At 41.2% G+C, this 22,753-nt stretch overlaps 2 long non-coding RNA genes across 16 annotated transcripts; one reads left to right on the plus strand and one right to left on the minus strand.

The window, feature by feature from the left end:
- Positions 1-868: 868 nt before the first annotated feature.
- Positions 869-2,397, minus strand: LOC119033211. Of its 2 annotated transcripts, none has more exons than XR_005079198.1 (2): positions 2,243-2,397; positions 869-1,892 (listed from the first exon to the last, which is right to left on the minus strand). It is a non-coding gene; the product is annotated as an uncharacterized LOC119033211 (long non-coding RNA). The 2 variants fall into 2 exon arrangements; XR_005079199.1 differs by lacking the exon at positions 2,243-2,397 and adding an exon at positions 2,120-2,222.
- Positions 2,398-2,574: 177 nt separating this feature from the next.
- Positions 2,575-21,828, plus strand: LOC119033583. 14 transcript variants are annotated; one of them, XR_005079312.1, is made up of 8 exons: positions 2,575-2,782; positions 4,165-4,369; positions 4,718-4,872; positions 10,835-10,964; positions 11,498-11,821; positions 15,008-15,203; positions 16,145-16,251; positions 19,060-21,828. It is a non-coding gene; the product is annotated as an uncharacterized LOC119033583 (long non-coding RNA). The 14 variants fall into 14 exon arrangements; XR_005079308.1 differs by lacking the exon at positions 19,060-21,828 and having other exon boundaries at positions 2,578-2,782; positions 11,498-11,582; positions 11,681-11,821; positions 16,145-16,376; XR_005079309.1 differs by lacking the exon at positions 19,060-21,828 and having other exon boundaries at positions 2,578-2,782; positions 11,498-11,579; positions 11,681-11,821; positions 16,145-16,376.
- The last annotated feature ends 925 nt before the right edge of the window (positions 21,829-22,753 follow it).

The raw sequence follows: 22,753 nt of genomic DNA on the forward strand, positions 1-22,753 counted from the left end.
GCACACAGAAAATAAATGCTTATGACACAAGAATTTTGTCACATGTTGCAACATTTAACAACAAAAAACCTGCAGCACTGTGTGGTACGTGCGAAACAATGTCGCTGCAAACATCCACAGGGAGCCGTTTTTGTGAGTGTTCCTGCCCGAACAGGAGCTGGAGAACAAATAAGAGGGAGGTGTCAGTCAAGCAGGCGACAGTCTGTACGCACATAATGCACAGACTGTAATGATGAGCTGCCGAGTGAAAAAAATATATTCATGTCAGCCTCCTGGTTGTAGATCCAGGTTGTCAGAAAATCCAACGACTTTAATATTTAAAGTTGGCGAGAAGAGCTGTGAAAGTGTCGGCAGAACTGACGGCAAAATGGCCGCCAGCCAACACGGCTATGTCCACATCAGCGCTAAAACCCTGTATGAGCAGTGAACCCACTGATTCAGCTCATTCAAGAAGAGCTGCCCCGCTTGTTTACCATGATATAAATAGCTCAGAGGAGCACTGTGGAGGAATTTTAAGTCTGAAACGCTCAAAAAGTCACTGAAATGTATCAACAGGATGTGAAGAAACAACGCTAATGCTAATGCTTTATCTTGTTCACAGTCCCAAGAGGGTTTCAGTTAACCTTTTCTCCACTGCTCCTGCTGACTGGAGAGTGCCTTAGACTGTATGCACACCCAGTGTTCATTATCTCGAGTTAATCTTCAAATATACCTTTATTACAAGAAAAGATAAGATGTTCCTTTATTGATCCGCCTTGTGGGAAATCTGCAGGTAACATGGCAGTACAGAGGGAAATAAGTAGGCAGCACAAGAGTAAGTCTCAAAAATAGAGCGACAACGATTAACATATAAAATCACAATTTGAATAAAATATATAATAAATAACTAGAATAAAGATAAACATATTATACACAGTAACTGTCCTTGTGTGTACATGACGTGTGCAACATATACATGTGTCTGTGCAAACACAAAACAAGAATTCATGGTTGTATTTCAGGTGTTCAGGTGAACAGTGTCACACTGCGCTGCAGCTGTAGAAGTCATCAGCTTCCGCTGCACTTGGTGAAAACGTGTCACCAGCCGTGACTGGAGGGTGACATCGCGTCTCACCTGCGATCGCAGCGGTTAACAGTTTTGCTTGCATTGATTAGTTATGAATGCTCTTAATATGCCCCTATCATCGTGTTCTTGCATTAGATGGCTATGCAGTTATTTTCAGCTGCTTCCAGACAGGAGACAGAAAACCCTGTTGGCAGGCATAAAATATATAATATATTCACGTTAAATTACACTGTGACGAATGACGCCTGACAAAAGGACAGGAAAAATTAACAACAGCGGGGCTTCAACGCTGCAGACAGCAGATATCCTGCCTGTAAACGCATTCCCAAAAATGACGTATCACAATGTCACAAACGTCTCTGCCATTTCTAACGTAGTTTTGAGGCATTGTTAATCATTATGTAGACACTCAGTGCTGAAGCTTCTTACAGTCAATCATGTGATGCCTGTGCCTTCCACAGACAAGAAAAGAAAGAAATACACTGATTCTTCAGTACAAAGGACACATGTGCTGCAACAGATCTGCCAGCTGAACAATGGGATTAAAGTTCTCAGTAAAGAGAGCCGGAGGAGCCTTATATTATGGGAATTGCAAACTCACTGAAGAACTCGCTGGAACATGTTTTTTCCCCACAAAGAAGAAAATAATTAGAGAGATACAATTACAGCACTTGGTGCCCGCCAGGAGGGGACTTAAGCCGAAAGATGTGACTGCCAAGGTTTTTTTGAAGGGTATCAGTTGTGCTGTAGTGAGACTCATCACGCTCCTCCTGAACCTTTCTTCATTCTCCCCGTCAGTGACTCCTCTTCCCTGCCGTTGATAAGCCTCGATGGGAAAACACAACAAAGACAGGAGAGATGAAGTGTCAAGTGAGCAGCTTCACAACGTTCTGAAAGTCATTATGATAAGTACAATCTACGCCCCAACACTGAACAGGAAAAATAGTTGCATTATGTTGCTTTCACTTGAACCAATACATCAGGAGGATACGGAGATGGAGAGGAGAAGAGGTGCAGCCCCCCGAGGAACTCTGTCTCCTTGAGTCCACTTACATTTTTACTAAATTCATGAACATAATTGCCGCCTCATGTTCCCGAGCCCCGAATTACTCCACATGTGTGCTCACGCGTGCGTGTCTTTGCGTATGTATACGTGTCTCTTACGTGCACACTCACCTGATTCACACTGACAGAATGAGGAGGCCCTCCGCAATGTGTGCTCGAGCAGAAAAAGCGACTGAGCGTGTGTTGAGGCGGCGCGGGGTTACACGGAGATTGGTGGGGAAGTTATTCTGGCTTGTCGACTTATTTGCATTCGACTGAAAGGGACTATTCAGTTCATGATTTAAGTTTGAATGTAATATATATATATATATATATATATATATATATATATATATATATATATATATATATATATATATATATATATATGCACGGTGAGAATGGCGTTGTCATGATTGGATCACTACCCTGTCAATCAATCATGCCCTCTCTCCGTACCTTACGTGTTTATTTGAGAAACACGCCCTCTTATATCAGATCTGCATCAACATGGCAGCAGGTGGGGTGTTGAGAATCATCGTCTTCAGCTTTTGGAATTACCATTTTGACACAAAAGACGCACAGCACAGTGCAAGACGTGCAACATAAACATCTCGGACAGCCAAGCACAACTTCAACCTTTGTTCGTCATTTGAAGAGCCATTCTGCCATGTAAGTGCTTGTCAGTTAGCTAATATTATCCTGTTAGCCTAGTCGGTAGTTAGCTTGACATGTTATGTCGGTAACTTTAGCTTGACATGAAATGGAGGGGGGTGGCCGGGTCGGTTTGGTGGAAGTTTTTTTTTTTTTTTTTTTTGCCAGCATTAACCCCAGACAACCTGAGTGAACCTTCAGACCGGTTCATCACAAGACTGTAGCTGTACATTTTACGAACGAGCAACACAGGGTTAAATGAGCTATATAACATATTAGCCCGCCAACACCGAATCATTACCCAGTGTTTTCCCTGCTCATCTGAAGCAACAGCGGGCCAGCTGCGTGATCTTGGCCGCTACCTGTGTGTGTGTGTGTGTGTGTGTGTGTGTGTGTGTGTGTGTGGTTGGACACACTGGCCATTGATGTTTACTTACAGTTACTTATATCTTGTCTTTTCACTTTATTAAGATCAGATTCTGCGGGTAAAATTGCAATAATAAGGTGACTTGGCTTGACTCCACTTTCCCAAGAAAAACTGACTTACTTGAGACTTGCACATGTGTGACTTTGCCCCATCTCTGTTGTGTTCTTCCTAAACATCCTGTTCTCTCCCTGACGCTGAATTATGGAAGCAACATACCAAACTGAACGCTGTGTCTCTTTGTCCCTACAAGTTGTGTAAGACATCTTTAAATGACCCTGAGCCTGAAATCCTCTTCTAGATCTTTAAGACTGAGAGGCTACAGTGGCTCTGTGAGACTTTACCAACCAAATCATGTGCATTTGATGGTGAAGCTTGATGATGACCAAGCGCTTATAGTCTGTTTAGGTTTAGGTGCAAAAAATCAGAGGTTATATGAACATTTTCATGCATGTTCTTTATTTTCCTGTCTTGTTACCTGTGTGAGCGTGTGATTGGCTGCAAGCGTGTTTGGCTGAGTGCACGATGACATGTGATTGGAGGTTGTCTGATGGAGCCGACTGGTTCCAGCCTCCAAGCCATAAGTCTAAAGGCCGGCTCCTCCCAGTTCCTGTGGGCTCCCTTCTGTCTGCATCCACCCAGACTGCCAGCACTTCTTTTTGTGTTTAGATGTGTTTTTAAATAAAGCATTTAAAAGCTCTGGTGGTGCTTGGGAGATGGGAAGAGGGGAGTTTGTTGATATATGTTGCGCCAGGGTTTTCCTCCAGGCCCTGGTCGTAACAGTTAGGGTTAGGAACAAGTCATGTTTTGGCTTAAGACGCCTCTACACAAACATATTTCATGTTGCCATAAACGTGGCTAAGAAATTGTCCAGAGGTCTCCTTATAATATCCAGCTGTTTTCACATTTACAAATGATGATGGATCAGTCGTTACAGTTTGTTCTGAGGTGAACTCTGTGCTTACGGATTTCACAGCGATCCACCCAGTTTCAATCTTAACCACAACTGGCTGCCACAGAAAACCCAGTGTGTGAGCACAGTAAACCGTGCGTTGTTCAGCAGGGTGTCAGTGTTGCTGTTGCCCTCGGCAGACGAAGCTGATGTTGTCGCTGTCGCTGTCCTGAATGGATAATCGTGACACCAAATCCTCTGATCAGCGTGAGAAAGAATCTTTGTAAAGGTGAGGCTGACTTTGTTTTGTCAGGACTAGGCCAACATGGCCTGAATGAATGAAAGCAAATGATCTTGATCATTCTCATTTATTCACACATGATTTTTTTTGAGTGCTAGCATATGACACATAATAGGGCTGTTTAATATCAGCTGTTTATTGTCCCCCCCCCACCAAGTTTTGAAATCTAGATCATAAAATTGAAATGAAGCATCCAGATCAGATGAATATGTGCTCTCATTGTTGATACTGTCTTTATCTCTCTGTTTGCCATTTGCTTTCATATGTGTGTGTGTGTGTGTGTGTGTGTTTGTCTCCAGCTTGGCATTTCTTTCTTTTATTGTTGCCCAACAACAGATGGTGTCTCCATGTGCTTCCTGTCCTCTCGTCTCCCATTTCCTCCCAGCGTGCTGTTCAACACGCCGCAGTGCCTTTTAAAGAGATAGTTCAGAATATCCTCCTCTCTCATCCTCGAGGGGAGACCGTGAGAGTTCAGGCACCGCTGGAGACCGGTAATCACCAGCACTCACTTATTTTTCTCAACAGCATGTCTAAAGGCTGTATCTGTGACACGGCAGAGGGCACCACAGTGGTTCTTATTATTTTCAAGAACTGATGTTTTTCTTTTGCCTTGCTGCTGATACCAACAGCTGAAGCCGAGTGCTGAGTGCTGCCGGGTATGTCAGATCGCACTGAACAACTGGACACAATTATAATCTTAAAAGTGAACTAAGCATTTTCCGTTTCTGTCGTACCCGCCTGACCTTTCAATCAATCCCACTCTGCATAAAAGAGATTGTCTATTACACATTTTATTAGCTTTTTATCAGAATTATGTGCAGTTTAACAAGAAGAAACCTTTTAATGAACCCCTCAATCAACCCAAATCCCAATGTTTCCCATTAAGTGTTTTACATCCTGTATCTGCTTGTCCAATACTTCCATGGATCTCTGACATTACTATATATTCAAACTGTTGACAATATAACTGCTGGTCTTTTAAATCAAATATCTTTGTTCTTGATGTCTTGCGCTTACATCTTAAATTGAATATTCAATCATCTGAAATCTGGAAACCTTGACAAGAGTGTCAAACACCTGCTACTTATCTGAATTAAAATGTTCCCTCTGCAAAGAATGAACACAATACAATTAATTATTCATTTTTATTCTATATATGTTTCCCAAAGAAACAAAGACATATTCTCAGGTGATTATTAAAACACATTAATAGTCAGTGGACACTTTAAAATCAAAATCCAAAATCACTCTGTCACTCATTCACAAATCAACATATAATGGACACTCTAATGAACACATTAATCATCTATTTGGGCCATCACTGATAGGGCTGGAGTGCATCTACGCGATGCAATGCATTGTGGGATTGCTGGCAGAAAGGGTTGTACATGAATTTCACGCTCAGATTTCAGCCACTCTAACTAAACCTTATACCAGCATTATAGTGGCCATGATGTAACATTCCAAAGTGTGTTGTGATTTGTGTTGCAGCGTTGCTGCAACTCAACCCAGAATTACACTCTTACATGATTTCTCTTAATAATGTGTGTATGTTGTAACTAAAGGCTTCATTAACAAGCTTAATGCTTAAGAACATTATAATTTAGACACCAAATGTATTATTTGTATTTCAAAGATACTTTTAGTCCTAAAAGAAGAACCATTAAATGATTAAACTTTTAGTCCAGAAAAAGCCTAAGTGAAAAAAACTGGGCTCTAGATATTTTGGGAATCCTTTCATCTTTGGGCTCTCACAGTCTACTTGAGTGAGTTTAAACTGTGATTTGACAGTAAAAGTATGTTCAGCGGATATTCTGTTCTATTTTCTATTTTGAATAGCTTTGTTAAAGCAACATGCCAGTGGATTCCTGCCGGGTGTAGACTTTGTTGTGCACTCGACACCGAGACAAGAACCTGTTTCTATTTAAATCGGCACACATTTCGATGCTAAGCTTTCGTTTTTTTACCTTCGTACAGACTGTTTCAAACCACACAGCCATCCTTTCACCAATCTCACCGTACTCAATCAAGCTTTTGCGGCAGCTTTGAACAGTTCTACCTGATGGCAGATTAGAAACGTGAGAAGCTCATTAGCAATTAAAATGGGTTTGAAACCATTTAGAGAAACTTAATTAAAAAATGGATAAAGGAGGATAAACACCAGAAAATGGATTTTTCACAATGATTTGCTCTTATAAATGCTTTTAACTGATCTATAGCACTTTACTACCTGATTAATCAACTGTTGTTAAGCTATTATTTCCAGCTTCTAAAACCCTTTACAAATGGTACCTAATTGGAAAGCACCCATTTTAAATTGCAGTCAAAGACAGCTGACACTTTGATTTGCAATCTTTTCCAGCTGCAGATGTCTGTACATGTAAGGTTGATCTATATATTGTTTACCCATTATTGCCTTGCTAGTCATTTCAGTCCATTCATGATAGATGACCCTGTACATAAGCAGTAGTACTCCACGGGGTCATTGTGTAATCACACAAGACACTCTGACACACTGTTGTGTAAAATCGTGACCGCAGGCTTTCAGGCGGCCTTGCCACTCCGCTGCAGTCTCGGTGACCAGGCTGAAACTGGAGTGAGTTTTGGTTTCGGGGGCTTTCCCTGCTTTTCTGTCATGTGGTAGAAACTGTAAGGGAGGCAAAACAGTCGACTTCTGCTTTCTGTTGCCGTACAGAAACCAGGATGTGGATATTATCTTAATCACCTGTTACTGACCCACTTTCTGACACGGGGAAGTTTCTACAGCCAGAGAGAATGTAGCTGGAGATATTGATCATCATCACCCTGCCTACACACACACACACACACGAGATGCAGTAACCAGTCTAGTGAAATATTTATTAGTCACAACTCAATGTACAGTATGTAGCCATTAACTTTATTGAAACGCATCCAAATATACAAACATAGAACACATCTGCTCCACATGTGGTACACAGAAAAGAATATATACTTAATAAATACTTGTTTGAAAAAATGAACCTAAAAAGGATAATGAAGATGCGAGAAAAAAATAAACTAACCACAAGACCAACAGACATCATCAAATACTTAATAATAATATTTTTCATATGTTTAGAGTATATAATGACAATTTACACTCAGTTTTGAGTGTTACAGTTCCCAAAAAAAAACACTCTCCTCTTTATTTGGTTGAATGTATTCCACATCTGTTTATTGTTGCATTAAATGATCAGAGGGGATTCTGCTCCCACTGCGTCTTGGGAGGGTTCATTAGAAGGAGAGAAGAACAATTAAGAATGGCTTTCATTACAAAATTAAAGTATTTGCTCGTGTAGGAAAGTATTTGCTAAAATGAGAACATATACAGAACAGAATCAGAAATACTTTATTGATAGCACACTAAACCTGTGCAGCAGTCATGTATGACAGTAAGCAGTGTTGCAGTGACACTGTGGCTCCACCATGTGGTCAAAGTATGCACATTTCATATCATTCTGTGTTAAAAGATGACTATTGTATATTTGTGCTTTTACTGTCATTTTCCAGCTGACAGCAGTATCAGTGTCTTATTGCAGATAGTTTCATTGTCCAAATGAGTTGATCAAACCTGGTCACTTGCTGTATATTAGGTCAGTGATTCTCATATACATTTAAGTCAAGGACGTCCCTAAACTGACACAAATTATACCACAGACCCCAATATGATGAGATATTAGCTTTTAGATGCTTTAACAGCAGAAAGTCAATGAAACCCTGTCATACATTCTGTCATTGTGTTATTTATTGATAGAATTATCGTGAAAATAATTGATTTCTCCCATGACCCCAATCTGAGAACCACTGCCAAGTAAGGATCAGTTTAAAATATGTACAATATAGTGTGAAAAAATGCTTGTTCAATGCATGATGTGCAAAATCATATTCACATTACCAATCCATACACACAGCAGCTTTTCCCAGGATTTTTAACCACATTTTCTCAGCTGATACTTATTTGTCTTCAGTCAATTTGCGTGTATTTTGATTCCTTATCATCTCTTTGTAAGCATTTTGTGTCTTTAGTTGTTTCACGCCTCGTTTTTATTGGTTCTGTGGCTTGTTTTGTGTGGCTTTGTAGTTGTTAACTAATGAACTTTCAGAGTGGTGTAACATTTGCCGCTTCTGTCGCAATGACAACCCAGGTTTTCCATTTTCTTAGGTGTAGTAAAGACCAACAACAAAAGACAAAAGGCGAGTCTGTTCTTTCATTCACATTAAAATGGAGACATGGCGGCAGGTCGAAATGGTGCCAGGCTGGTTCTCTAACAACAGAAAGAAAATTGCTCATACAAACACAGAGTGAACGGACCCCATTTACAGATGGAGGGACGCTGATCAAGAGCCAGAATAATACATGACCAGTGTGACCCCTAGTGTTCACAAGCTGGAATTGCAGGCCTGAAGCTTCAAGCTCTAAATAAACATAACTTCATAACTGATTTTGTTCTCGATTGTAGTTCATCATCTACAACCAGTATAGCAACGGTGAAATCTAGTGAGAACACCAGACCCTCAGAATCAATCCCCTTTGAACACACACACACACACACTCCCTTCCTATGTATGTATACGTGTTTGTATATTTTTAGTTCTACAATAGAACGACACACACAAAGACAACACCCACTGTTTCTGCTTCCTCTGTAAGTCGCTCCTTCTATCGCCACTCAACATACTACACATGACCACCAATATATATGTTGTCTCCAGTGTCATCATGTCTTGTAAACAGACACGTTTTAATATGATCAGCCTACATATAAATAAATCACACAGACTTATTCCATCATTTGTATCCACATTTCCTCCTTTTTTCCTCACCCTGGACTGTGTCACATACTCTGCATTGTGTGTGTGTGTGTGTGTGTGTGTGTCCGCCCCAGTGGGACAGCCATGACCGAGGTCGCTGGGTCAGGAAAAACAGGCCAATCAGAGATGTGCCGCTCCCTACTTCCTGTCCCGCATGGCAAGCATTCCCCAGCAGTTCGACCGAGGATGTCGGAGGAATTGCACAAATCCTCCAGTTGATACTTTAATAGCTCTTTATTTACACAGGCTGCTGGCCACTCACATCAAGTTAAATTTAACACTGTTGATGTCTCTTTTTTAATGGCACTGAGGATGGACACACAATTTCGCTAATGGAAAAAATGTGACGGAGCACAACTGTGGGTCCGCAGGGATGTACTGTGAGCCTGTGTGTGGTCGGGCCGCTTCCTCTGAACACTTCGAAGACTCATTTGTTTAACACGTGTCCTTTCTGCTAAAATTCATACTGTTAACTACACACACAAACGTTATTCTATTTTTCTATTTTCCATTTGTGTTTCTTGACTTTTGCAGTATGTGCTTTTTATTTTCTTAACAATAAACCGGATTATGTTTCAAGTGTCCATTGATCCGGAGACACACTCAACAGGTTGAATTTGTAATGTAGGACTTAATATTTGCATTCTGCACTGAACTGTGCAATGTTTCTCCAAAGCTGTTAGTTGAGTTCCTGAGCCAGGCAGTGCAAACAGTCCCACTCCCGGCCACCAGGGGGTGGACGCCGAGAGTGTAGGATGTTTACACTTCCTGGAACTCAGAGGTCAAAGGATTACAACTACATTTGATATATACTGTATTTAAACCGTTCAGCCGAATTAAGGAAAATTATGGAATACTTAGTCGGCCCGCATGGGAAATTTTCACTGCAATGCGGAAAGTGGCCATTTCCCATCTCCCTTTATCTGTTCAAATTTTACTGGCCTGCAGAGATGAAAATGTTCAGTAATTCACAAGAGAACAAGCAAATATTAGCGAGAAGTCTGAAAGTAAACAAAATGTTGTGTATGTCTCCACATTTACATGTTCCCCCTGCTGAGATAAATGTGGCAGAAAATCTGCTGGACTGTTAGAAATGAACTGATATGAGATTTATTTTTGTCTAAATACTGTAGCGTCAACAAATAAATTGCTGCATCACAAGCTCTTTAGGACCTTGGTGAGAGCTGAACTGTATTTGCTGGGTTTTCCAGCACCAAGGAAGGAACACTGAGACTGTTTAGACAGAAACTGCAAGAAGCACAGCATGTTTTCATTCATGGCATGATGAATGTGGAGCTGGGGTGGGGGGTCTGTAATATTAGAATGCTTCCTTCCTTCCTTCCTTCCTTCCTCCCTTCCTTCCCTGTCTGTGGTCCTGTAGTATATGTTACACCCACTTCCCCTCAGCTCCGACTGCTGAGGGGGGAGAAAATCACGACCAAGTCATTCAGGATTCACCATTTTTATTTCCCCTCCCATGTCTTCTCCTACCTCCCCCCCCTCCAGTCCTCATCCTCACCTTCCTAACTTTCTCTTTTTTCCCTTCATGCTCGTCTTCTTCTTCTCCTTTTCTCATTCAACTCCTTTCCCCTCCTCCCCACTTCTGTCCTCGTCTCTCAGGAGAGGATGAAGCCACTCCCATCTACTGGGAACTGAATGGCCTGAATGGAGACGACTATCACTGCCAGCCTTCTCTCCCTGGACTCAAACTCCCTTTCCTCTCTCCAAGTTCTTCTGCTTTGTTCTACTGGTACATATTTACTTTTCCCTGAGAATTGAGACATCACCCATGATAAGATGAAGCTTTTGTCACTCAAAGAGCTGCAACTTGTGCCTTTTCCAACAAGTTCTCTCCCAAATATGCATCTGCTGTTCTTATTTTATATACTGTGTTGCTTTGCTAACATCAGTGATGTCTCAGACTTTTTCTTTAGTTTGTGGCCCAAAACAGGTAAATTAAGCCTCCAAACTTACTTGAGTGTCAAACACACATTTAATTTTTTTTTTATAAACTTCATCATCAAGAAAAAGGATGATTAAATTGGATGTAAAATAGTGCATGATGCAGTGATTTTCTCCTCGGAAGTTATTGTAAACAAACATTGGGTTTCGGTCTACAGTCACTTTGCATGAACAAGTAAATAAAGTTACTGGTGTAATGAGCCATCTCCAGCCACCCAGCTGCCGTTGGTTCAGCAGCCGGGTGGTCTGGAGGTGGCCGATTGACATTTCATGAAGAACTACTGTTAAGCTAATCTAAAACTCATGTTTGTTGTCCTGTAGGCTTTGTCGCACTCTCGCCTGCTTTTGAAATCCCAGCAGTGACTTCACTGAGTGAAATGTGATCTTTGGAAGCAAAACCCAGGTTGTTGTAACAATTCCTTGACTCAACTGTCGCTACAGCTGGTTCAAAGACAGTCGCAATACTTACACATGTCATATCATTTTCGTGACGGCGTACGGCAGGTGAGGTGTAGCGATGGTACTAGCAGTTGGCTGCTGCAAACATCCGACTGAAAGCCCCAAAGCCTAACACCAGCTTCCAGTCAAGGATGTTTACAGTAGCCCTGACTGCCAACCGGCCCGGAGAGGACGCAGCACCTACAGGTACAAGCACACATATACGCCATGCACACATGCAGGCCTGCAAAAAAAGAAAAAACAAGTTCACATTCTATTATGTCAAAATTTAAATAGTTAAAACCTAAATCAAAAAGTTAGTCAGTGCATTATTTTACCTGTATTAAAAATGTTTTCTGAGTGTTACATAATCTAATATTGACACAGCGCGTAACAATTCAGGACACAGAGCGTCAAGAACACAATTAGAAAGCTCTACTGGAAAAATCCAGCCTCTGGCCCGCTGCCAACTCGGACTCAAAGAAATCCACTGGTGACTTTCCTCTTCAGCTGACACCTCCCGTCTGTGTCCCTTCTGCTGCCTGCCCTCATCCTCAAACCTGCCGACTCCCAATTCTGCCTTGAGCGGAATAATAAATCACACCAAAGTACAGGACAACTGAAAAATGATACTGGTGCTGTTGCTTTCAAATCTGTACTGTGTACAGAGTATTTCACTTTGCCTATTCTTAAAAAGCTGTAGGCCTACCTCTTTTTTTCACGTCACGTGAGCTGTTTATCTTGCCTTAAATGTTTTTGTTTTAGGAGAGGTCTTTGTATAAGCTTCCAAACTTTACAGTATTTGGGGTTTTTTATACAAGTGAATGTCTTTGTGTACATATAACTTTTATCATAATGGTTCAAACAGAAGAAAAAACTACATTCATAATTTGTCAGAATGCACTTTTCCATCAACCTTTGATCTTAGACTCTTTTGTTCAGTTTTTTCCTGTGCCAGTCACTCCCATGTACTGTATGCGTGCCGTACTTGAATCTTAAAAAAAAAAACCTCTTCTGAGGCATGAAACTCTTTCTTTGATTTTATACACGCTTTAGTTTGGTGATTAAAGGAAACAGAAACACCATGCTGACATACGACTCCCAGGTGACATGGAGGTGGTCTAATGCCTCTTGAGATATGAAGTAGCATCGTGAGACAGGGCCACCGCTAGCTGGTTAGCATGCTAGCTTAAGAAGACACCTCCGCAACACAGCACACAGACGTCTTTGACACAACATCCAAACTGTAACTTCTTCACACCGATAATGTTTGTCCATGTTTGTACACACACACACACACACACACACACACACACACACACACACACACACACGCATTTATTCTTTGTGTTTTACTGTAAAGACGGTGCTGGGCAGTGACCAGTGTAGCTAATGGTTTCCACTCTGTTTTCTTTCCCTGGCTTTGTTGTCCAGTAAGCATTCTATCAGCATGTGACATTCCACAACCTTAACTCCCAGCCCACACACACACATATTTACCATGTAAACACAACTCAGCCTTTCTGTTTAGCCATCATACACACTCCCACAGCTCAGCGCACACACACACACACACACACACCTAATTACTTCTTCTCATGCAATTGAATGAGGAGGACTCCCATAGTGCCCTCTCTGACCCTGGTCCCTCAACCCAAACGTTCACTTCCTGTTTCTTTCTCACTAGCTGCATTTCTCATCCTTTTTCTTTATATGAAGAGAGAGACACACACACACAGAAAGTGGTTCTTGCAGCACCCAGCATATATGTTTACAACACAAAGTCTCCTTCACACACCTTTGACTGCCAAGCTGTGTGACTGGACTTGTGTAAATGCTTGAAGGATGGCATGGGCCCCACAAGTCAGCCCTGATAACTTATTTTGAGTGTATGTGTGTGTGAGAGAGAGAGAGAGAGAGACTGCACAGTGGAAGAGTTTGCACGTCTTTGTGATCGTGAGCATGAATGTGCCTTTATGTGTGTGTGTGTGTGTGTGTGTTTACAAGAGAGAAAGAGAAAGTGTATGTGTGTGATAGAGCTGGAGAGTGAATGAGCAAGAGAGCATGTAATCACATGTGTGTCCTGTGCCGAGATAAAGACAGGAATGCCTTTTTCTCCCTCTGTCTCTTTCACTAACAAAGAGCTGAAGTGTGAAGCCACTGTAAAGCCGGCGACGCTTTTCAACTAACATGTACTTAAACTGAACAGAGTGTGAGTCACAAAGCCACTTTGGGATCCTCACATTTGCTACATCACAGTTCTGGTACTACGGAAAATCCTCGCTCAGTTGTTTTGGTGTATTCATGTATTTATTGAGCAGGTCCAGTCTGACTGCTCAGTGGCGATGTTCCAAACTTATCGTAATGATTCGTATTGAAGCCAATCAGGACATTTTTTTTTTTAAAGATCAGTATCAGTATTTCTGAGGAATAAGCTCCACTCTGTAGTTAGCGGACGACTGTTTTGTTTTCAGTTCCTGCAGCTCCGATAGACATGAGACATAAGCATCAGCCTTACGTTGCATTCTGAAATTTAGCAGCCGGCTGGTGTGGTTTCAATATGGCGGATCATGTCATAACATATATCAGTCCACAGCCATGCTAGCGGCTCTGTGACTGTTATTATGCTCAGCAGTGCGCAGGTAACGGCTCACACCAGTGTACTAATTGGAAGACAGATTTTGTGATCTTCGGACGGATCAATTCAAATCAGTCATCTCATTTACACATTGAAATACACAGGTATAAATCTCAGTATGACAAACTCTTGCTTTAGACCAAATCAATCCATGGAACAGCGCTTATGGAAAATGATTCCTGAGCCTGGCTACTGCTGTTTCAGTTTCAACAACCAGGACATAGCCAGCTTAGTGTGAATGTCAGAAAACGCTTCAACTGTTTACGGTGTCTGGAGCTCTGTCATGTCTTATTAATATTTACTTTACCTCTGTGACTCAGATATTCAATCTCTGGTAACAAAGTTGCAGAAAAACTGAGTCCAAAGACAAACTGAAGTCATGAATCTCTGCTAGGCCCTTAAAGTAATCCCTGAAGGCATGGGGAGCCCTTGACTTTTGGTCCTGTATTGCCTGAATGCTCTTAACTCTAGGCAGTCGATTGTAAATAAGCATAATGGATTGGCTGGACAATGCTTCGGGAAGGCTTCTTCTCCAACAGTTGGGTTATTTAGCTCTAATTAGACGAATGTGCGTTACTGTGTTCACGGTATGTCTGATTTACAGTATGTCTCAATTATGGTCCGTGCCGGTACGCTCCAGTGTCTTTTTCAAGAATAACAAGCTGCTCGTGTGCAAGTATGCATGTGTGTGGACTTATGGGTACTTCTCTCTCTCTCTCTCTCTCTCTCTCTCGCTCTCTCTCTCTCTTGCTCAGGTCACTTGGGGAACAAAGCAAACTTTATCAGAACATTGCAATCCCGCATTCCCCAGATTCTTAGCACTTGGCAACGGGCTAACACACAGAGCAACGAGGGAGAGAGGGAGGAGGAGGAGGAAGGCTCAATCCCAGGCTACGTCAAAAACTACAAATTGAGTATAATTCAGAAAGCAAATCCTTCAAATCTATTGATGTAAGTGAGCTATGAAGAAAAGACAAACTTAGAATGATTTGGTCTCACACTGGAGAGAATGTCAGGAGACAAATGTATGGGTTTAAAAAATATAATAAAAACATGATAAAAATACATGAACTGTAAAGTCTTGTACAGTTTAAAACTATGTAGAAATGTGCCTGAATTTCTGTAGTTTTAACTGAGAGCAGCACAGATACGTGCTTTTCTCTGTCACTGCTGAACACAGTTCAAAAATCTGTAACAGTCTTATCAAAAGTACACACCTGGTAGTGCATGACTAAGGTGCACTTTTCCAGTTTGATTTTCTTGCAATCCAGCCAAACAGCTCCCAGTGCGATAAAAAGTCTCAACTCTTGACACCACTCACCGCCAAAACTGGGGTGGCATTTTAGTTTGGGTGAAAAAAGGTTTGAATAACAGGCGAATAACCAATTGTCAAAGTTGAAATTTGCTTAGTAAGTGACTTCTAACAGACTCAGTCTGGAGAGTATTCTGAGGATTTTGTTACTTTTCTGAAAAGCTGGGAACTCAAGGGACAGTGACATATATATTTTTGAATACTTCAGCATAACATTCTGCGATGAAACAATGGCGCCAACGCCTGGTGCTCTTCCTGGGAGTTACTAGCCTGTTTTCTAACGGCACAGCGCAGACAGGCTAGCAACTGTTAACTTTCATCGCTACATTTGCAGTATTGCTTGCCAAAAACCAGTTGTGACATGTTTCCCTGTAAAGCTTCAAAATGCAGTTTGGATTAATGACACATAATATGTTAATTAATGAGTTTTAGAAGTGCTGGATTTTGTTATCTTATCCTTGCTTCCTGCCAAAATACAATGACACACAAACCTGACGCCTATCGCCAATCTTCTCATTTCAGCTTTCCGAATGAAAGTAAATAACTATTTGTTCACAAAACTCTTATGATCTTATTCAAGGTTAGTAAAGAAGAGAGAGAAGACGCACATTACAAGTATCAGCAGGGTTATGGAAGACCTGGCTAGACTTTGAGAAACACCAGCACCACTAATGTCACTGATGCGAGGTACAGTACAGGCTCTCATGGTCTGACCTGTGTACAGTAAATATGCCGATGTGACAGCAAATTCAATGGTGATAAATTGATGTTTAAAATTGCTGCAGAGGAAACCTTTAAAGTATGGCAATCACCATGTCTGTGTGTTCTTTCACCCACTCAAGAGGTATTTCTAATATATCACAAATACTCTAACACAATGAGTCACTGTGTGCCAGATTAAACACCATTAGAAGGGAGGGTATATCAAGAACCCTGGCACTTCAGATGACCTCTAACTGTGTTATGTGCCAGAATGAACCTTTTGAAGTCCGGCAGCCTCTCTCAACTTTCATCAGCCCAGAGCTTAAAGTACAATGTATTTGGCATTCTTAGTCACTGGTCTTTGGATCACAACCCTATTTTTCGGTGTCTGTCTGCAGTCCTGTTTTTTGTGGACTTTCTGTTAACAAAGCTTTACTTATTGTACAGAGAGCTCGTTTTGGTGATCCATTTCTTGGCGATCTCATTTTCTTTCATTTATTGACCAAGCACAGTGGGCAAAGCAACTCCGCTGGGGCCCCCCAACAGTTGGCCTTTAGATTCATAAAGACTTTATTTACTAGTGTTTCAGGATACATTGTGCCTTACATGGTGCATATTTCCACACACATTTTCGCACAGTTAGATCTCGAGGAAGCTACAGGAGATCAACAGACAATGAGCGACAAGATACTGTTACCTGATCAAAGCAACACAGTCACACACACTGTCTAAACTTTTACACCACACTCAAAATCTAACGGATGTAGAAACTCTTTAATATGTAATGGCTACACACTGTGACCTCCACCAAGAACTTGCCGTCATGCTCCTAACTGTAATTGATGACTCAGTACCTGCATTCTTCAAGCATCAAGTTAACCCTCCACTCCACTAGTTCCTGCTCAGCTTAGTAGATTTTACATTTATAGGTTTCCTGCCTCGGCTCTGATGTCAACTGGCATGATCTTCCACAACATCTGTGCAATTTCTCAGACGATTTAAGACCTTTTTCGTATCACCAGGCTTAGATTGATATCAATCAGTAGCATTCAAAAGTTAAACAAATCCTAATCTGTACCCTTGGTCTCACAATTTGATTACAATTTGGCTTCTAATCTTCATTAGCAACACTTGCTAGTGGCTACGACCTTTGCGTTTGTGTGTGTGTGTGTGTGTGTGCGCGCGCATGTGAGTTTATCCTGCAAGTTTCCATTCTTCATCTGATAACACAGATCCTGTCCTTTCCTTAACACCCTCCCTTCCCTCCACCGTTCAGCTCTCTCTCTGACGAGTTGACCTTGTACATCAGTCTCTGTCAGCAGTTTAACGGACCAGCGGATATTCCGATCAGGGTCCTGAATACTAACAGAGTTGGTGGCCCGTGAAACCAGAACTCTGATTATTAACACTGTTGACTCCTAAAGGGCAAAAACGGCGGGTTAATGTTCCTCGACACCCTCGGGTGCAGAGTGCCAGGGGATTGCAGGAAACTATGTTTAGCAATGATGTAGGAAAAGTTGATAATAAACCCCTGGTCTTTCTCAACGAATGCCTGACACCTGCCAACACTCGCCTTTTTGTGCAGATTTTAGCGTCCTTTTCACAGCTGCGGTATCTGAAGTTTTGTAATACGTTTAACTGTCAACTGGTTCTGGGTTAAAAGAAAGTTTAGCATTTGTAAACAGTCTTCCTTCCTAGTGAGATAAGAATATTGATACCACTCTCATGCCTGTGACTGATGCACAAGCCTAGAGTTGAGAAATGATTAGCCCTGCTAGCTTAGTTAAAAACAGGAAGCAGGAGAAACAACTAGCCAGGCTCTGTTCAGTGTTTTAAAAATACAGCGGGTTGAAAATGATGTCCTTTGTAAATGTATGTTTAAATATTAAACAGTGTACAGTGCGGTATGTACACTGAGCTCATTAGTGAACTTCAGAGGTGTTGGTAGACACTCAAACTTTAGAGGAAGCCAAGCTAGCCATTTTCCCAACTTTTAACATTTAAACTAAGCTAGGCTAACCACATCCTTACTCTAGCTGTGTACTTTATGCACAAACATGTGAGTGGTATAAATCTTATTTTTAAAGTCTCATAAAATAAGCCAATGAGAATTCTTCCAAAGATTTAAAGCTATATATATATATATAAATGGCTTTCTCTCAATCAAAACAACAGGAAAAAATACATTGTTTGATGATATTGTGAAGTAGCTGGGGATTATGGGAGTTGTCATCGTCATTGTTCAACAATGAACATTACAGATGAAATTATATCCGATCTAACTCAGGCTGAACTCTTGTTCATAGACAAGGTAATGTTTTATCTTTGCTGACTTCCTTCCTCACTCTCTGATGTATCTCCTGGTGTTTATCTGGACGTTAGCAACAGGCTAACAAATGGAACACACCGTTAACTGGACACAATTGAAATATTTCTCTGGGTTTGAACATTGCAGTAAACATTTGGAATAAGGGAAGTACACACCTCAACAATAACTACCAGAGGTCAGGTCACTTTTAGACATTCATTTACATATTATATCTTTAACTTGCCCTGTTGTAAGTAGCCTATTCTTGTTTTCCCCAAGTTTTCAGTTTCCATCCAGACTTTCTTCTAATGTGTAAAGTCTACCACTTACTGAACTTCCTTCAATGTCTTTAATCTGCTGCTCTTATTGTACAGTAAATATTCATACATGTCTACATTGGTATGTAGTGAACAATCCCATTAAAATAGAATTGTCTTCGCTTCCCACCCTTTTTGTTCCACTCCCCTTTTTGAGTTTAACTCCAGATCCCAGTGCTATAACGTATTGCGGGATGGGCCCAAGAATTCAGGAAGTCACTCCTGCCGTCTCCATGGCAACCCTGAGGTCAGCCCTGCGAGGCCGGAGACCCCTCCTCAAACACAAAGAGCCAAGAGGCCTGGATCAACACAAACAACCCGGCTTACACACACATACACAGGGACATAAACTGCATTCGACTAACTAAAGGACTTCCTGTGTAACCATTACTGCAACAGCACATATTCAGTGTACTGTAAATAACTCAGGAAGATGCTGCACTGGAATGGAATGGAAAGACTATGACAAGGATTTGGGAAACTGTTATTCAACTAACTGGTTAACAAACTGATGTTACAATCCTTCCACTGCCCAGAGTAGATCATTGGCTATATACTGACACATTTCACTGACTCTTGGTGGTAAACTACCATTTTATGAATAGTGAGATGAGAAAAGCACGTACAGTAGCACACTGGGCTAATCATAGGTTATACAGGATAGTGGATAGTTAAGGTAGGGTTGTGAAAGAGACTGAAATATGATATATAAATCATATTTTGAACTGTTTTCAACAGGAATTGATGGTTGTGAGCAACAGGAAAATGTAAAGAGCTGAACCTCACAGCATTTCGATTGATTTCTAATTAATGCCCGAAAAAACTGATGTCCCTTTTTAAGGATTTTTTCCAAGAAAATGACTCTATGTTCAGTGCTGCACCGTTGGAATGATACTTACACATTACTCACTGTGAAAGCTTTTCCCTCAGTCTTCCACACATTCATTCTGCCTGGGAACTGAACCGACTACCATCCCAAGGGAGGAAAGAGTCGGATGAATGGACAGGGCTGAGAGGGTCACTTTCATATGCAGCCCATGCAGATTAATGATTAACTACTTTAAATGTACTTTTAGGATTGAACCATTCAGTGATCTAGTGGTACTGTGATGAATGAATGAACTACGTATGACCTCCAGCTGGTGATTATCATAAGATGAACAACCGGCAATATGAAATAAAATTCATTACAAGGCGTTCCTTCAACCTTTGAAGCTCCTATCCACTGGTTTAAATCTTGTTAATATATCACCCTATAAGGGACCCTAACCTTCAACGCACCAAGTTCAAATAGTTAATCCCCCTACACATCCCTTACTAATCTACTTATTCTATTCTATTCTATACACATTCTATTAATATATGACATAATGACTTCACATTAATTTTGGAAATAGCCTACTTGAAATTAAAAAATGGTGTGACTGTACAATTCAGAACTACTGTAAATAGGATGCTGCACTCATTTTTCAATGAGAAGCCATTTTGAACAAGAGTAATCCGATTACATCGAGCTATTTCTGAGAAAACTGTCTTATTATTACATTTTAAAAAGGAAAGGGGATTTTCATTGTGATTATTCATGGAGAGAAATACATTCATATAGGCTATTGGCCCTAATTTATAAATATTACCATACAGTACAACGCACTTTGGACATTGTAAGTTTGATTTGATGACATGCATTTGTTAAACATATTTTTGGGACATTACGTGCAGATCACAATTAATGTCACGCAGGTTTTGTTTTTTTCTTTTTTCTTTTTAACACACTAAAATGTGCTGTACTCCCGCACCATGAGAAATGTATTTGGAGTGACTACTTTAGTTTGTTCTTCAGCAAGCTATTCTATATTCTGAAGTACACTTTGACAGGCATCACAGTTAATTAAAGCACCCCACTCTGAGCTCCACCGCTGGTGTGAATCGCAGGAGCTGACGAGGATACGCTCGGTCCTGCTCTAACCAAACGAATAACAAAAATCTATCAATTTAGAATTCTTTAGATTATGCGCATGGCTGTATGCTAGGTTAAGCCTAAGTAAGTGCATTTTAATATTCAAGTGTGCTTACCAGCCAATTCGGCTTCTTTATATTTCACTCATTGGCGTCACAACTACTCCAGCAAAGTTTTTTTGTCGACACTGGCACAACTTTTTATTTGAATCCCATGCCGAATTCATACGTGTTGTATTGTTATGCATTTGATGTTTAGATTATTCTTCTACAATGTAAGCAAGTGTGCAAAAAAGCTATGTCAACTCACAATCCATGGGTTTCAGAACGGAGGCAGGCATAACAGTAAAGCCCCGTGCGAACCAGACCGGAGGCAAGTTTACTCACGGAGAGCTCGTCCCGGTGGACAGCAGTTGCAGACAAGCGGAGCAGCTTCGTCTCTCTTCGCGATGTCGCTTTTTAGGATGATTTCTAATGCGGTCACTCCTGGTGGACTCTGACAAACAGTGACATAAATGTTTTAGTTTTTTTTTTTGTTTTTTGTTTTTTTTTAAAGTCTAGTGTGAGTCAAACTGAATGCAGTCTTCTGCAGATGCCGGCCACTTGTCCTCAGTGTGTCCAGTGGAGCGGGTGGAGGGTGGGGGGTGAACTTGGTGATGACTAAGACTGTTTTAAAAGTTAAGGAAATCGGAAGCTGTCGCTCCTCTTCATTTTCCTTCCAGTCCCTGGAGCCTTCCTCCCTCTGCCCCCCAGCTGAGACTGAACGCTGTTAACTCGGGACGTTTTTTTGTACGGTGAAAAAAGTGGACGGAGTCCGGCCCTTATTTTCAGTGACCGGTGTCTAGTTAAGCCAGAATCGTTACTCACAGCAAGAATCCGTTTCCGGCTATTCCTTTCGGAATAAAAAGCAACATATGGAAAACACAGAATACATAAAGTATTCATAGGCCTTCTTTAACACGTTTATTAAAGAACAACATTCCCCTAACCTTTGATTGATATGACCTGGTGTCATTTTTACAGTACTTTAAATGCTTTTATTGTGAAATTAACTACACGGTTTCCGGTGTCATGTTGTCTATAGCAGAACTGGCTCCACTTCTCACCTTGCAGACTCAGGGGCAACACAGTAGACAGAGAAAGACAATGCTCACATATTTTAAGACTGTCTGCTCCCTAGTTTAACCCTCGCTTAAATTTTATACTTAGAGCTTCATACAGTGTTTTTGTTTACTGTATGTACATGTGAGGACATGTAATCTACAGTGGCTCCTGCAAAGAAATCTATGCATTTGCCAACCCACATTACACCTTTGTTTGGACACAAACTACTACAGTAAAAAAAAAAAAACAACAAAACCCACTGGTCTCTCCCACTGGGCCTGAACAGAACTGAGAGATAAGATACCCGGCAGTGACGAGAGGATAGCGGGGGCCTTATCTCACCTTGCAGAGGCTGCATCAACCTCCGCACTGCTGACTGTTGAGAGGTCAACTGTATGCTGATGTCCTTTTCATTCCGCGCGGATCAGCTGAGAATGCTTCAATAGCAATGTCTCCTTTTATGTGCATACATATTCCCCGGCTGGCAGCGTTGGTTAGGTGAAGGGGGCATGCATTTTTGCTGCACTTTAGAGAAGCCTCAATTGAAACACACCCCTAAGCAAGTGCCCCATCTTAAATCACAATTTAAAGAAGACATGAGCCAGTTCAACCTGCTATTCAGTCCTGCATTTAATCTCATAATGTTCATAAAACAAGATTAATCATGTGGCGTCAGATGGATGTGTATTGAGGCAGGCATGTGATGTTCATGCCAGAGTCTTTCTTCACTCTGCTCAGGCTTTATTTTGACTTTCTGTATACCATACTGCCTATATACACATTTACCAAAAGTTATTCGCTC

The sequence above is a fragment of the Acanthopagrus latus genome, chromosome 15 (assembly GCF_904848185.1).
Source record: "Acanthopagrus latus isolate v.2019 chromosome 15, fAcaLat1.1, whole genome shotgun sequence".
Classification (NCBI taxonomy): domain Eukaryota; kingdom Metazoa; phylum Chordata; class Actinopteri; order Spariformes; family Sparidae; genus Acanthopagrus; species Acanthopagrus latus.